Source organism: Bos taurus, chromosome 5 (genome assembly GCF_002263795.3).
Source record: "Bos taurus isolate L1 Dominette 01449 registration number 42190680 breed Hereford chromosome 5, ARS-UCD2.0, whole genome shotgun sequence".
In the NCBI taxonomy this organism is placed as follows: domain Eukaryota; kingdom Metazoa; phylum Chordata; class Mammalia; order Artiodactyla; family Bovidae; genus Bos; species Bos taurus.
In genome coordinates this window covers 108,916,104-108,930,232 of record NC_037332.1, presented here as the reverse complement: position 1 = coordinate 108,930,232, position 14,129 = coordinate 108,916,104, and the positions used below count along the sequence as shown (strand labels likewise).

At 46.9% G+C, this 14,129-nt stretch overlaps 1 long non-coding RNA gene across 1 annotated transcript; it reads left to right on the top strand.

Annotated features, from left to right (window-relative positions):
- Window positions 1-5,100: 5,100 nt before the first annotated feature.
- LOC104970683 (uncharacterized) lies at window positions 5,101-12,653 on the top strand. The gene is made up of 4 exons (XR_803918.3): window positions 5,101-5,344; window positions 10,281-10,512; window positions 10,619-10,718; window positions 12,287-12,653. It is a non-coding gene; the product is annotated as an uncharacterized lncRNA (long non-coding RNA).
- The last annotated feature ends 1,476 nt before the right edge of the window (window positions 12,654-14,129 follow it).

Genomic DNA, 14,129 nt, shown 5'->3' with positions numbered 1-14,129 from the left:
GAGCAAAGGAGAAAATTGTTTAAACCATAAACTGTCACATTCATAGGAAGAATATTAATTTCATTATTTTTAATCCTGTTCAACACAAAAGTGGTGTACTTCCTTAAAAATGTGTAGTTCCAATTTATCTAGACAGGTCCCAAGTCAGATCACTCTTACATGCATGAGCCCATTCGTTTAATGTATACAACATATCTCAAGTACCCATCACCTTGAATAAGAAGATGCAAAGTCGGAGGGTAAAGAGGGTCTTAGTTGCCATCACCGTAAAAACCATTTATCGATGTGCTCTGGATTTCTTGATCTGAGTGTGTTTTTTAAAGAGGAATATATAGAGGGGTGGGAAAAGATGGGAGGTAGGAAGGAGGTTCAAGAGGCGGGGATATGTGTATACCTATGGCTAATTCATGTTGATGTGTGGTGGAAGCCAAACCAATATTGTGAAGCAATTATTCTTCAATTAAAAATAAATGAATTTTTTAAAAACTTAAAATATAAAAAAAGAAAGCAAAAAAAAAAACAAAGGAACATGGAAGTTAGCTTCTCTTGCTTATTATCTTTATTTTTAGGAATAAAGAGTAAACATGTATATAGTATAGAGTAACTTTAAACAATTACAGTGAACACTGTTCATTTTATTACTATACAACATCAGATTATTATTTTGTTTAAGCTAACATCATTCTTAAACAACAACAAAAAAAATCTGCTTTTCTTGAATATGACTGTGAGATGAACATCATTTCCTAATTTGACTGCTCCAGGCACTTAGTCAATAAATGTTTTTTAAGCAGCTGCTATGTCCTAAGCAAGGTTGTAAGAGTTGAGCACATAGAAATGCCTAAAGCGTCAAACCTGTTATGTTTACGGTGTCATTATTTTTTAAATTAACAAGCCTCCCTTCCCTTCCCTCACTCCAGAGCCAAGAAAGAAGAGCCTGTGAAATGGTGGCTTTTGTTTGGCTGACAAGTCTAAAGGGATTGGGAGCTCCAGAGGGAGAGACTGGCTGGTGAAGGGGAGAAGGCCCTGTGGTGACCGCAGTTAGGTTGTGTAGACTCAGAGGTGATTATGCTGCTAGGGTTAGTCATGCCAAAGAGTGAGAGCTTCCTGGTAAAACACAGAGAGAGCAGCCGGTAACTTGAGTTCCATCCTGCGCCACCAAAACACAAGCTAATATGATGGCCTTGGAAAGCAAGTGTTCTCAAGGCACATACATCCCTGCTCGGCTAACAGCCTGAGTTAACAGGCTTCCCAGTCAATGGGGGAAACACATCTCTCCTGGGACAGTGCCGTGGCCAGGAACTCTGCAAGTGTCTCTAAGGACTCCGGGTCCCTGGGATGTGCCTTTGGAAACCCAGCCTCCAGCCAGGCTTGGCCTCCAGCTAGAGGCTTAGTGGTCAGCTGTGAAGAACAAATGGACACCAGCAATTCCTTCCCAGGGACCCGAGTGTCCATGTGCACCCCCGTCACGCGTGGCACAGAGTGGCATTTCTCGTTGGCCAAGTAAACACACCCAGTTCATTTTGTCAGTGTTTATGTGTTTGTTTATTTAAAGCAGGACCCAGATGTATATTGAGATTCTTCATTTTGTATTCTCAGCACCTAGAGCAGCATGAAGTGTGGGAGTAAAATCAAATCAAACAGAAGCAGTCACGTGCTGAAGGCCTTTTCTGCTCCGGGCACAGCACCAGGCTCTTGATTCACATTTACGAGGTTCCATAAACCAGGGTCTGAGCACTTTGGCAGGGACAGTGTAGACAAGAAGGCAAACGGATACACTGACGTTCTCAGTTTTAAGTGTCAGTGCAGAGTGGTGCAAACTAGCATGGACACACGAGGTCTCCTTGGATGAGGGGGCGCTGGTGGAGCCTGTTAAGTGGAGGCGCGGCCCAGAGGCTATAGCAGCACCCTGGGCTGGAGCCTGGAGGCTTGAGGCTGGTGGCTACCCCGAGACCCAGGAAGCAAGAAGGCTTTGTGATGAAGCCACTGAGAGGTTTTGAGCGAGAGAATCACATGAACTGATCTCTCTTTTAGAAAGACTTCTTAGAGTCCTGTTGAAGCTCTTAGCCAAGGTTCTTCTTGGGATTGCACATAAAAAAACAAATGAAAACAGAAGTGGCTTCACCAGTGCTCAGAGCTGTGGTGCCCTGTCCCTTGATCTGGTAAGCAAGCTTATACTGTAGCAACCAGGACAGCGGTAGCTTTGGGCGAGTCATCCATCACACAGCTAGTTATGCTGAGCTAATGGACGTCAAAAGTTCCAGACTTTTTTTCTTTTTTTTGGCACATTTAAACGTATTTTAAATGTTGAAAAGATAGCATAGAGTTGCATCATAGTTATAAAAATTACTTACAGAATTAAAAGATTTGTATTGCCTTCTAAATGCAGAGAACATTCTGTATAATATAAAATTAAATTTAAAAATGAATCCAAGCTTGAAAGATGAAGTCATTTACCTAATTTTAAAATGCAAACATGAAGACCCCTGAACTATAAACCTTCATTCCAACTGCACTAATAATGGAAAATACAAAAAGCATAGCATTTCCAAGGAACCACAGACATTTCAACCATAATTATTTTCTGTTATAACAATTGTTCCTGTTTAATCTTTAGAGAACTTTCTCTTTTTAAGACAGTTTAAAAATGTTTTCAGGCACTACGATTTGTGACAATTGGAACAGTCTTCTAATGGGTCCTCGGTATTCAGAGATTCAAGCCCAGTGCACTTCAACCGCCAAACTTTTAAGTAAACTGTCAGGCCAAGGGTCCCTCCAGCTATGTTTTTGGAATCGACTTTCAGAACCTGATTACCCAATTCACCATTTACCTGCTGGAAGATGACCCTCTCAGCCTACACTCCACAGGCTCTGCTTTTGGCAAAGATGCCAGTTACTATCATGTGGAGACCACGAGGAAGTTTCAGAAAAGTGTTTTCAAATACAACCTAGAGGAAGCGGCTTATGAGATTGCTGTATCATTGCTGCTGGAGAAAAAAAATCGTGTTAAATGTGCTTCTTGGCTCCTCCAAAGACATCATGAGTCTTCAGTCTCATCCACGCAGCATCCTTCCTTGAGGACCCTGGTCAGCGTCCTCCCTAACTGTGCTGCCAGCCCCCACTCACCCAGACCTCACTCCAGCCCCCGACTGGCCAGCCCACCCCTCAGCTGGTGCTGAGGGCAGAGAACCAGTGTCACCTCTCTGACTGCTGTTCCCCTGGCCTCGAATTTGGCTCGCATCTTTTTTTTTTAATAAAAAAGCAGGTTTTGGGGGAGTTTTTTAGTCTGTCTTGGGCTACATCAGGTCTTTCTTTAAAAAAACAAAACCTTTATTTATGACTGCGCTGGGTCTTCATTGCTGTGTGCGGTCTTTCTCTACTTGAGGTGAGCAGGGGCTGCTCTTTGCTGCGGTGCACAGGTCTCTCTTTGCGGTGGCTTCTTTTGTTGAGGAGCACAGGCTCTAGGCGCTCAGGCTCAATAGTTGTGGCCCACAAGCTTAGTTGCCCCACAGCACATGGAATCTTCCCGAACCATGGATTGAACCTGCATCTCCTGCATTGCAGGAGGATTCTTTACAGCTGCACCGCTGGGGATGCCCTCCTTGTGTTTCTACGCTCTGTGAAACCATCTTTCTCCTTCAAGACCCATCTTACAGGTGGTATCTCTGGGCTTCCTCCCAGTCCTCGCTCTGCTGTATACATGTGCATTAGAGCCTCGTTTGACTGTACACAGTGCCTAGGGGAGTATTCACTGTCCCTGGAACACTGTTGCAATCCACATCCCTCCAGTGGGTAGGTGGTTGGTGCCTGACTCTGCAAGAACAAAGGGATGCCTGCACACATATCTGTCTTTCCTTCAGCTAATCCATCAGCTGGTGTTTCTAAAGCATCTGCTCATCATGTGCAAGGCACTTGGACTTGACAAGAGATTTTTTAAATCTTTTTGTTTAATACAACAGAGTTTTTTTGTTTTTGTTTTGAGTGTTGTTATTTACTATGAGAATACCAAAGATGTAAGAGACATGGCTTCTAATCTCAAGAGACATTCGGCCAGATTTCCCTGGTGCTTCCGATGCTGGGAACATAGGTTCAATCCCTGGTCAGGAAACTAAGATCCCAGGTGCCATGGGACTTGGCCAAAAAAAAAAGAAGAAACAGGCAAATAAGCAAGAGATTGCTGTTAAAAAAGAGAGGGACAATTCAACCTTCAGAGGGAGGTGCAACTTTGCTCCATGCTGCTGCTGCTGCTAAGTCGCTTCAGTCGTGTCCAACCCTGTGCGACACCCAGACGGCAGCCCACCAGGCTCCTCCGTCCCTGGGATTCTCCAGGCAAGAACGCTGGAGTGGGTTGCCATTTTCTTCTCCAATGTATCCATGCATGCTAAGTCACTTCAGTTGTGTCCAACTCTGTGCGACCCTGTGGACAACAGCCCACCAGGCTCCTCCATCCACAGGATTCTCCTGACAAGAATACTGGGGTGGGTTGCCATTTCCTTCTCCCTTTGCTCCATGAAACAAATGTAAATAATGTCTGCAAATTCCTATTAAGGAAGAAAGTGGGAGAGGGATGACCCCAGACAAAGAGCTGGTGTGTCTTTTTTGCTTTTTCCCCACAAATAAACAAACTTTAATAGATATTATTTTGTATTTATATAGCACCTTCTTCAAGAACCTTCAGTGCTTTACAGACATTTTATCTAATTAATCCCACAACAACCCTGTGAGGTAGGTACTACTCCCATTTTACAAGATAAGGAGACTGAAGCACAGAGAGGTTAAGTGACTTGCCCAAGATCTCACAGTTAAATGCACTACGTGACCCTGGGTGGGTCTCGTCATCACCTTGCTGAATCTGTTTCCCTATCTGGTGGAATTAATGCTTTGATTTCTGTGATGGCTGAGGGTTCTCAGGGTCATGGGGTGCCTGGAAGGGTGACGTGATTGTAGTTCAGGGCTGTTGAGGAAAGTTCCAGGCCAGTCCTAGCTGAACTTGAATGTGGGTGAGGTCAGGAGAGCCAGAGAGGAGGCATAAAGGCATAGGAGATAAACACCAGGACAGGCCAGGGCAGGTTGGCCGGCGCTTGAGAGGTGGACGGGACCAGGCTCCCAGGGTGGGGTGTTTGTTAGGACGATTGGGAAATGGCCAGGGGAGGCCACCTCGGGCCAGGAAGGACTCAGGGGAGAAGCGCTGGAGTCACTGGGGCTATTTTAGGATACTTGCAAAAGGCAGCACGAGGTGCTAGGTCCAAGATTAGCTTTGCAGCCACAGGAAGACAGAGCCACGGCCGGAGAGCAGCTTCAAAGACAGAATCAGGAAGTTGCTGGGCTCTCCAGTCTGCAGAAGGTGAGTCAATGGCACCTTTGGGTCTTAGTCTGAGACTGAATAAACAGGCTACTGACAGGCTCTGACACCTCGAGGCGACAATGGCCCCACCCCAGCAGCCCTTGGAGTTGAGAAGCACAAGCTGGAATCAAGATTGCAGGGAGAAACATCAATAACCTCAGATATGCAGGTGACACCACCCTTATAGCAGAAAGTGAAGAACTGAAGAGCCTCTTGATGAAAGTGAAAGAGGAGAGTGAAAAAGTTGGCTTAAAACTCAACATTCAGAAAACTAAGATCATGGCATCTGGTCCTACCACTTCATGGCAAATAGATGGGGAAACAGTGACAGACTTTATTTTTTGGGTTCCAAAATCACTGCAGATGGTGACTGAAGCCATGAAATTAAAAGATGCTAGCTCCTTGGAAGAAAAGTTATGACCAACCTAGACAGCAAATTAAAAAGCATAGACATTACTTTGCCGACAAAGGTCCATCTAGTCAAAGCTATGGTTTTTCCAGTAGTCATGTATGGATGTGAGAGATGGACTATAAAGAAAGCTGAGCACCGAAGAATGGATGCTTTTGAACTGTGGTGTTGAAGAAGACTTTTGAGGGTCCCTTGGCTGCAAGGAGACCAAACCAGTCCATCCTTAGAGAAATCAGTCCTGAATATTCATTGTAAGGACTGATGCTGAAGCTGAAACTCCAATACTTTTCGAAGAACTGACTCATTGGAAAAGACCCTGATGCTAGGAAAGATTGAGGGAGGGAGGAGAGGGGGACGACAGAGGATGAGATGGTTGGATGGCATCACTGACTCTATGGACATGAGTTTAACTCCAGGAGTTGGTGATGGACAGGGAGGCCTAGCATGCTGCAGTCCATAGGGTTGCAAAGAGTAAGACACGACTGAGCTGAACTGAACTGAACACACCACTACACTGTAGAAGGGAACTGCTACCCACCCCAGTATTCTGGCCTGGAGAATTCCATGGACAGAGGAACCTGGCAGGTTGTAGTCCATGGGGTTGCCAAGAGTCGAACACGACTGAGAGACTTTCGCTTTACTACACGATGCACTTAGCGGGCTGCTGCCACCGAGAACAGCCTAGACTCACTTCTCCTTTTTTAATAGGACTTAATAGTAGTGTGGGTTTTTTGTTTTGTTTTGCTTTTTTGGCCGCTCCATGCAGCTTGTGAGATCTTATTTCCCAAGCCAAGGAATGAACCTACGCCCCCGCATCCCCACATTGGAAGCCATTGAGAGCCCCAACTTGTAAGCTCTGGACCCCCAGGGATGTTCTAGTGTGTTTAAAAATCCTTTTGGGCATGAAACTTTCAAGTTTTATCTTAACCAAAAACTTGGATGTTTTGCTCCCGTTTCCTGAGAAATTAAAAAGTATATTAAATCAATGGTGTCCAGATTTATGTATCTGGAGGAGTGTGAACACTGGTTTTATGTAGATTTGAAATTAGATTGTATTACAATGCCACTCCAAATACTGTTGCCCTCAGGAAGGGCATCTGGGTGGTTCATGGACAGAGGTGAAATGAAGAAAAGTGATCTACTTCAAACAAAATGTGGAAAACAGAAGGTCTAAATTGGGACTTCCCTGGTGGTCTAGTGGCTAAGACTCCATGCTCCCAGTGCAAGGGATCCAGGTTCCGTCCCTGGTCAGGGAACTAGATCCCACATGCCACAACTAAAAAAGATCCATATGCCACAGCTAAGATCCCGTGCAGCCAAATAAATAAATGATATATATTTTTTAAAAGAATAGATTACTTTATACCAGTGAATTTCTAATCTCGAGACAAGCACACACACCCGTGCTCACAACCTGAGAGTACCAGCTGCATCACAGGAAGCTGGGCCTGCCGCGATGTTCCGAGTGATAGAAAGAAAGGCAGCGAGAGGCCCCCGAACCTATTGCATCAAGTCAAGTCGGAAGATGCCAGAAACTGAGGGAGAGTCCACGAGAAAGTGAGCAGCGCGTGCTTTGGGAGGAAAGGAAGGGGAAAGCCACCGTCAGCACGAGCCTTGGTGTCACAGAGGGCAACCCTCCCCGATGGACAGATAAGCGCGCTGTGGGCTGAGCCGCCCTTGGTGCTGTGTCCTGGCCCAGGAGATAGGGAGGTCCCGCTTTGCTCCTGGTTTGCAGGAGGCGCCCTGTTTCCCCTTTACCCCTTATCTCTTACTGAAGCCAGAGCTGAAAGGGAAGAATAGAGTTTCAGGTCAACTGATTTTCTGTTCCCCTGGGACTCAGAAGCACTGTCTGAAACCCAGCCTCTGGTCCCCAGGGACACACCTTGGTGGGATTCAAGAATTAGAGCGTAACTGAAGGCATTGTGAGAAATCTGGGGTTATCTTACATACACTATGGTGTGTAAAACAGCCCTTCCAGGAGACAGGGCAAAACTTCTGTACAGCTCAGGGAGTTCAGTTCAGGGTCTGTGATGACCTAGAGGGGTGAATGGGATGGGGGGTGGAGGGAAGTCCAAGAGGGAGGGGATATATATATATATATATATACACATATAGCTGATTCACTTCATTGTACAGCAGAAACAGATTATTATAAGGCAATTTTACTTCAATAAAAAAAAGGATTTGGGGATATCCTTCACTGAGTACAAGACTGGGACTGACTGACCAGGAGCCATGTGGTCCAGCTCAGTTCAACTCAATTCATTCTCCTCGAAAGACATAGAAGCACCTACTATATGCTAGGAACTGTGTTAATATAAGAGACACACAGGTATCTCAGAAATGAGTGCTGGCCTCCGACAGTCTGGAGAGTCTGGAGAAGACCAGTAGGAAATTCAAGTGGACTGTGCAGCTTCTTGGTCCTCAGGGGAGTGCAGGCAGGATTTCCGGAGATGAGTCTAGAAGGTTATACTGGGTGCCAGAGGAGGAGGCAAGGTGAGGCCCTCTCTGCCCTTCTGGCTCCTCTGGGTTTTTTTAGAATCAGCCAGAAGAGCAGCTAGCCCAGCCCCTCCCTAATGGTTCAGCCTGCGAGGTGTGAAGGTTGGATCCCAGGGGCCCCCATCAAACAGGAAATGGCTTGCAAGTGAGTTAGCCATTGTCTGCTCCAGCCTGCACTATCTGCTGAGTCCCTCACTCCTGAGTTTCCTTGTTCATTTTCCTGTTGGCTTCCCTGAATTTTTAGGAGAGTTCCCTTGGCAGATTCTCACTAGTCCCCAGCTGCGTTAGGAGGGGGCGGGAGGGGAGCTGGTGCTTTTCCACAGCTGGGCCAGGGGGGAATGACCAGCAATGGGAGGCCAGGCCTTTGCTGGCAGCTGGACTCAGCACCAGTGGTACAGTACCGCAGGGGCACCAGCCTAGAAAGGTTCACAGTCTCATAGGGAATGGATGCTCCCTGATGGATGGAGAGACAGCCACTGGGGAGGGGGCTGAAGGCCCACCCCAGCTGCCTCCGTGGGGCTGGTCCCTTAGAAAACGGCAGCGAGGCCGAGTCTACGTCACTCAATTTATTTGTTCAAGGAGGTGGAACCAACAACACCAGCCCTTTACTTTTTATTTTATTTTTTGGCCACACTGCAATGCAGATGGGATCTTTGTTCCCCAACCAGGGATCAAACCCATGCCCCCTCAGTAACAGTGTAGAGTCCTAACCACTGGCCCACCAGAGAGGTTGCCTAGCTCTGTTTATTCAGTGTTCTGCTTTTCTAATCTTTTACTGTAAGCAAGTATTACTTTATAATAAACAAATTTTTAAATCACCCCAAATTTAAGTGTTTTGTAAATCGGAATTTGTGAGGGTGAGTTACATGTGTATTAGAAGGGTCTGCATATCACCTGGTGTGTCTGTATTTTATATCTTTAATCGATAGCCTTAATTTTCAGAGTTGACAATGTCAGTGGGTACCATGCAGATGTGTGAGTGCAGCCAGGGAAGACTGCCCGTGGCTCTGAGCCCAAGAATCGGTGGAGACTGGCTGCCCTCTGCGTCTGGGGTCCAGCCTGCACCCGTGCTGTGAGCCGTGTGCAGCCCAGCCTCCCTGCCTCGTTGCCCGGCTGCAGACTTGCGGCCTGAGCTGATGCTGCGAGGCCGGATCCCTCCTCGCTGTCCATTCACCACCCAGCGGCAGCAGTGTGTCCCGCCGCCGCCCTCCCCATGCCTGCTCAGTGGTGGGACTGCCAGCGTCTGGCTGCCGTGCAGGCAGAACAGGTGTGTCCTCGCACCTTTCCTGTGGGTGAGGTGAGTCTGACTTAAGAACGAAGTTGCTGGGACCGCTGAGGAAATGAGGTGTGAGGACCAGACCCGGAGGAGTCAGACAGACCTGGTGTCCAGCGAACCCAGGTGTTTAACAGGCTGTGGGGTCACAGGTCAGCCGAGGCCTGAGGGCTCCCCGCTAGGCAACGTGGTCTTCTTTCCTGTCTGAGTTCCCTGTGAAAGAATGGGGCCTTGATGAAGCCGGGCGACTGTTTTTCAGATCTGAGTTGCTTAATAACGTCCTTGGCTCTGTGGAGGCTTTTCCTGACATATCTTGTCTCCCTCACATTTTATTGTTAGTCTGGCCTGACTTTGCAAGAAAATGGATTGTCTTTGATGATTAGACTCTAAAAGTTTGTCCAGTAGGCGGCTAGAACCAAGAGGCAGTGTGGTTTGGGCAAAGAGCAACAGAATGGGAAGACAGACTCTGGGATTGGTGGCCCCTTCCCCAGTATTTTATTATGAAAAATTTCAAACACACAGAAAAATTGTAAGAATTGTACAGTGAACATGTATATACTTGCCATGTATGTGTATTCTACAACTAACATTTCCTTCTGTTTGCTTTATCACTTACCTACCCAGCCAGCTGTCCGTCTAGACACACAGCACTTGATCTTATTTTCTGATATATTTGAGATAACAGTCCGTCTCACCTCTAAACACTTGTACGAATATATGGATAACTGAAGTCATTTATGGTTCTTTCTATTTAGGTAAAACTCACCTATAGTGAAATAAACAAATTACCTACAGCATTGAGATGGTTGGATGGCATCACTGACTCTGTGGACATGAATTTGAGTAAGCTCCAGGAGTTGGTGATGGACAGGGAAGCCTGGCGTGCTACAGTCCATGAGGTCGCAAAGAGTTGGACACAACTGAACGACTGAACTGACTGACCTACAGTGTTCTAACCAAGGAGCTTCGACAAAGGCTTACACCTCTGTAACCCAACCTTTTTTTTAAATCAAAGATTTTTTTTTTTTAATGTGGACCATTTTTTAAGTCTTCATTGAATTCGTTACAATATTGCTTCTGTTTTATGTTTTAGTTTTTTGGCCTCAGGGAGTGTGGAATCTTAGTTCCCCAACCAGGGATTGAACCCACATCGCCTGCTTTGGAAGGCGAAGTCTTAACCACTGGACCACCAGGTGAGTCTGTCTGTTTTCTTTCACTGATCTATTTGATTTTCCCTATGTCTAGGCCCAGATTTTCTTCACACTGATTGTGTAAGTGGTCCATTCAGTGACGTCCTGGCCTCGTCCCCCCATCCCCACGGTGAGTCACTGTGCCTCCCTGACGTGGGAGGCCACGTCCTTGGTGCCTAGACTGCACTCTATTTTTGATCAGCATTTCTCTGTTGATTCTACAACGTGCTTGTTTTGAGAGAAGCTTTATTGACTTGAGGATCTGCCTGAATTCCCAATCTCTCTGTAACTCTGGAGTCTTGTTTCTGTCTCATAATCTCAGAAGAGTGGGCCCCATCATTTCGAGTTGACCAGAATTCGCTGGTGTCTCTGGCAGGAATGTCTTATAATCAGAGACACCTGACAGCAGCCATGACAATGGGGTGTCCTGTAAAGAGGGTACCATATACTTTACCTTCCAAACCAGGGCACTTTGGAGATTGAAAGAGGTCATTATTTACAAGGATGCCAGGACCCCGGTGTAAACCACGCCTGCCCCAGGGCGCATGGCAGCCCTGTCAACACACCGCTCAGGATTCAGCCGGATACACTCCTTCAACAGTCATTGTTCACAGGTCTAAGGGCCAAGAGAGATTCTAAGACGATAAACCTGAACCGTGATTTCTGCCCTAAGAAACCTGCAGTGTCACTGGGAAAGCAAACAACAGACAGGGAAGGATGTGAGTGCCACGGCTGGTGCTCACACAGGGTTCCTTGTGAGGAGGTGGGAATCCCAGGACTCAAGCTGGGCCCCAGAAGGTTGGGGGTGGCAGAGGGTATGTTGCAGAAAGCTTTCAGGTACCAGGTGAGCAACTGAGGTAATGAACGCGACAATGTTACTCACAAGCTGGGTTCGCATAGCCTTTAAGTCATCAGAAATGGGGCTCTTGCCTGGAAGGAAAAGAGGTAGTGCTGTCCAATCCACGTGGCCAGGAGAAGCGAGAGCAGCTCCTGGGAGCTGAGCACGGGACTGCTCTTGCTTTGGCTTCCTTGAAGGCCCATTTGCAGCTGCGCCTGGGATGGGAGGGCCACACTCCCCTGGATGACCGCATCTGGCCAATTCTGGCGCCCCGAGAGGGAATTCCAGCCCTGGGCTCTGCAGCTCCCCTTCTCTCTCCTGCCTACACCTTCCTCTGTGTCTCATGAGCCCCGCCCCCATTCCCACATGAGCGGTGGCTCTTGTCACTTCCCAACTGGAGGGGCCACCACGGCCCACCAGCGTGCCCTCTGGCCTGCAGAGAGGGTTTCTAAACATAACCCATCCCCTCTCTGCCCTGCCCACTGTGCTCACAGGTCGCTTCCGTAGCTAAGTACCCGGGGCCCTGGGACCAGGTGCGCTGCTGTTCCTCTGACCTCATCCACGCGGTCACCCCCAGCCGCTCACGACCGCCCACCTTCCTAGCGCGCTTCACATTGCTTCACCTTCCCCCTCACCCCGGGCCCTGGTCCTCTCTGTCCCCTCCTCTCCCCCATCCACCCTCCTTGACTGGCCCTGGAGGCCAGCCCCCGACCTCCCCGCCTCCTTCCTCCAGGTTCCAGGGACACGAGTGTCCACAGCACCTGGGAGCGTCCGTCTCCCGTGAGACTGGACTTCTCGACTGACACTTTGGACCAGGCCCTTCTTCGCTATGTCTCCAGGACCACAAAGTGACATTGTCCCCATCGAGAACCACCAACTCCAACATTGGCTCCTTTGGGTCAGAAAGCCTGTCTATACTGTTAACATCCCTAGGGCTTCTCCTGGTGCATCAGAGAGCATAGGTGGTTGATAAACACACGCGCAATGAATGATGGGGAAAATGAACCACTGTTCTCTTGATTTTGCTGTCAGGACAGTCAGATGGTAAAACCTTTGGGTAAGACAACTTAGCATTATCTATAAAATCACAATTAATATGCCCTGTGGTCCAGTGATTTTTCTGTAGGAATTTCTTCTGCAGCTTTACTCATACGTGTGTAAAATGATCAACGTTCCAGGTTATGCACTGAAGCTTTGTTTTAATAACAAAAGACAGGATGTCTTACGGCCCGTCTGTGGGACACATCAACTAAATCGTGGCCCTTCATACCACGGAATGCAAGACAGCTGCCACTAGAAGGAGAAACCCTCCATGTACTGACTTGAAAGATGTATTATGGAACTTTGAAGAGCAAAATGCAGAGTGGACTATTTGTACTTAATTGTATCTATATAAAGAAACACTGTTTCCATCGTCTCCCCATCTATTTGCCATGAAGTGATGGACCGGATGCCATGATCTTAGTTTTTTGAATGTTGATTCTTAAGCCAGCTTTTTCACACTGTTTCACTTTCATCGAGACTCTTTAGTTCCTCTTGGCTTTCTGCCATAAGGGTGGTGTCATCTGCATATCTGAGGTTATTGATGTTTCTCCCAGTGATCTTGATTCCAGCTTGTACTTCATTCACCAGCCCTGCATTTCCCATGATGTACTCTGCATATAAGTTAAAAAAGCAGGGTGATAATATACAGCCTTGACGAACTCCCAGTCCATTGTTTCATGTTTGGTTCTGTTGCTTCTTGACCTGCATACAGATTTCTCAGGAGGCAGGTCAGGTGGTCGGGTGTTCCCATCTCTTTTAAGAATTTCCCACAGTTTGTTGTGATCCACACAGTCAAAGGCTTTGGCATAGTCAATAAAGCAGAAGTACATGTTTTTCTAGGATTCTCTTGCTTTTGCTATGATCCAATGGATGTTGGCAATTTGATCTCTGGTTCCTCTGCCTTTTCTAAATCCAACTTGAACATCTGGAAGTTCACGGTTCATGTACTGTTGAAGCGTGGCTTAGAGAATTTTGAGCATTACTTTTCTGGTGTGTAAGATGAGGACAATTGTGCAGTGGTTTGAACATTCTTTGGCATTGCCTTTCTTTGGGATTGGAATGAAAACTCACCTTTTCCAGTCCTGGGGCCACTGCTGAGTTTTTCAAATTTGCTGGCATGTTGAATGCAGCACTTTAACAGCATCATCTTTTAGGATTTGAAATAGCTTAGCTGGAATTCCATCACCTCCACTAGCTTTGTTCATGGTGATGCCTCCTAAGGCTCACTTGACTTTGCATTCTGGGATGTCTGACTCTAGGAGAGTGATAACACCATTGTGGTTATCTGGGTCATTAAGATCTTTTATGAATAGTTCTTCTGTGTATTCATGCCGCCTCTTCTTAATATCTTCTGCTTCTGTTAAGTCTATACCATTTCTGTCCTTTATTGTGCCCATCTTTGCATGAAATGTTCCCTTGGTATCTCTAATTTTCTTGAAGAGATCTCTAGTCTTTCCCATTCTATTATTTCCCTCTATTTCTTTGCATTGATCACTTAGGAAGACTTCTTATATCTCCTTGCTATTCTCTGG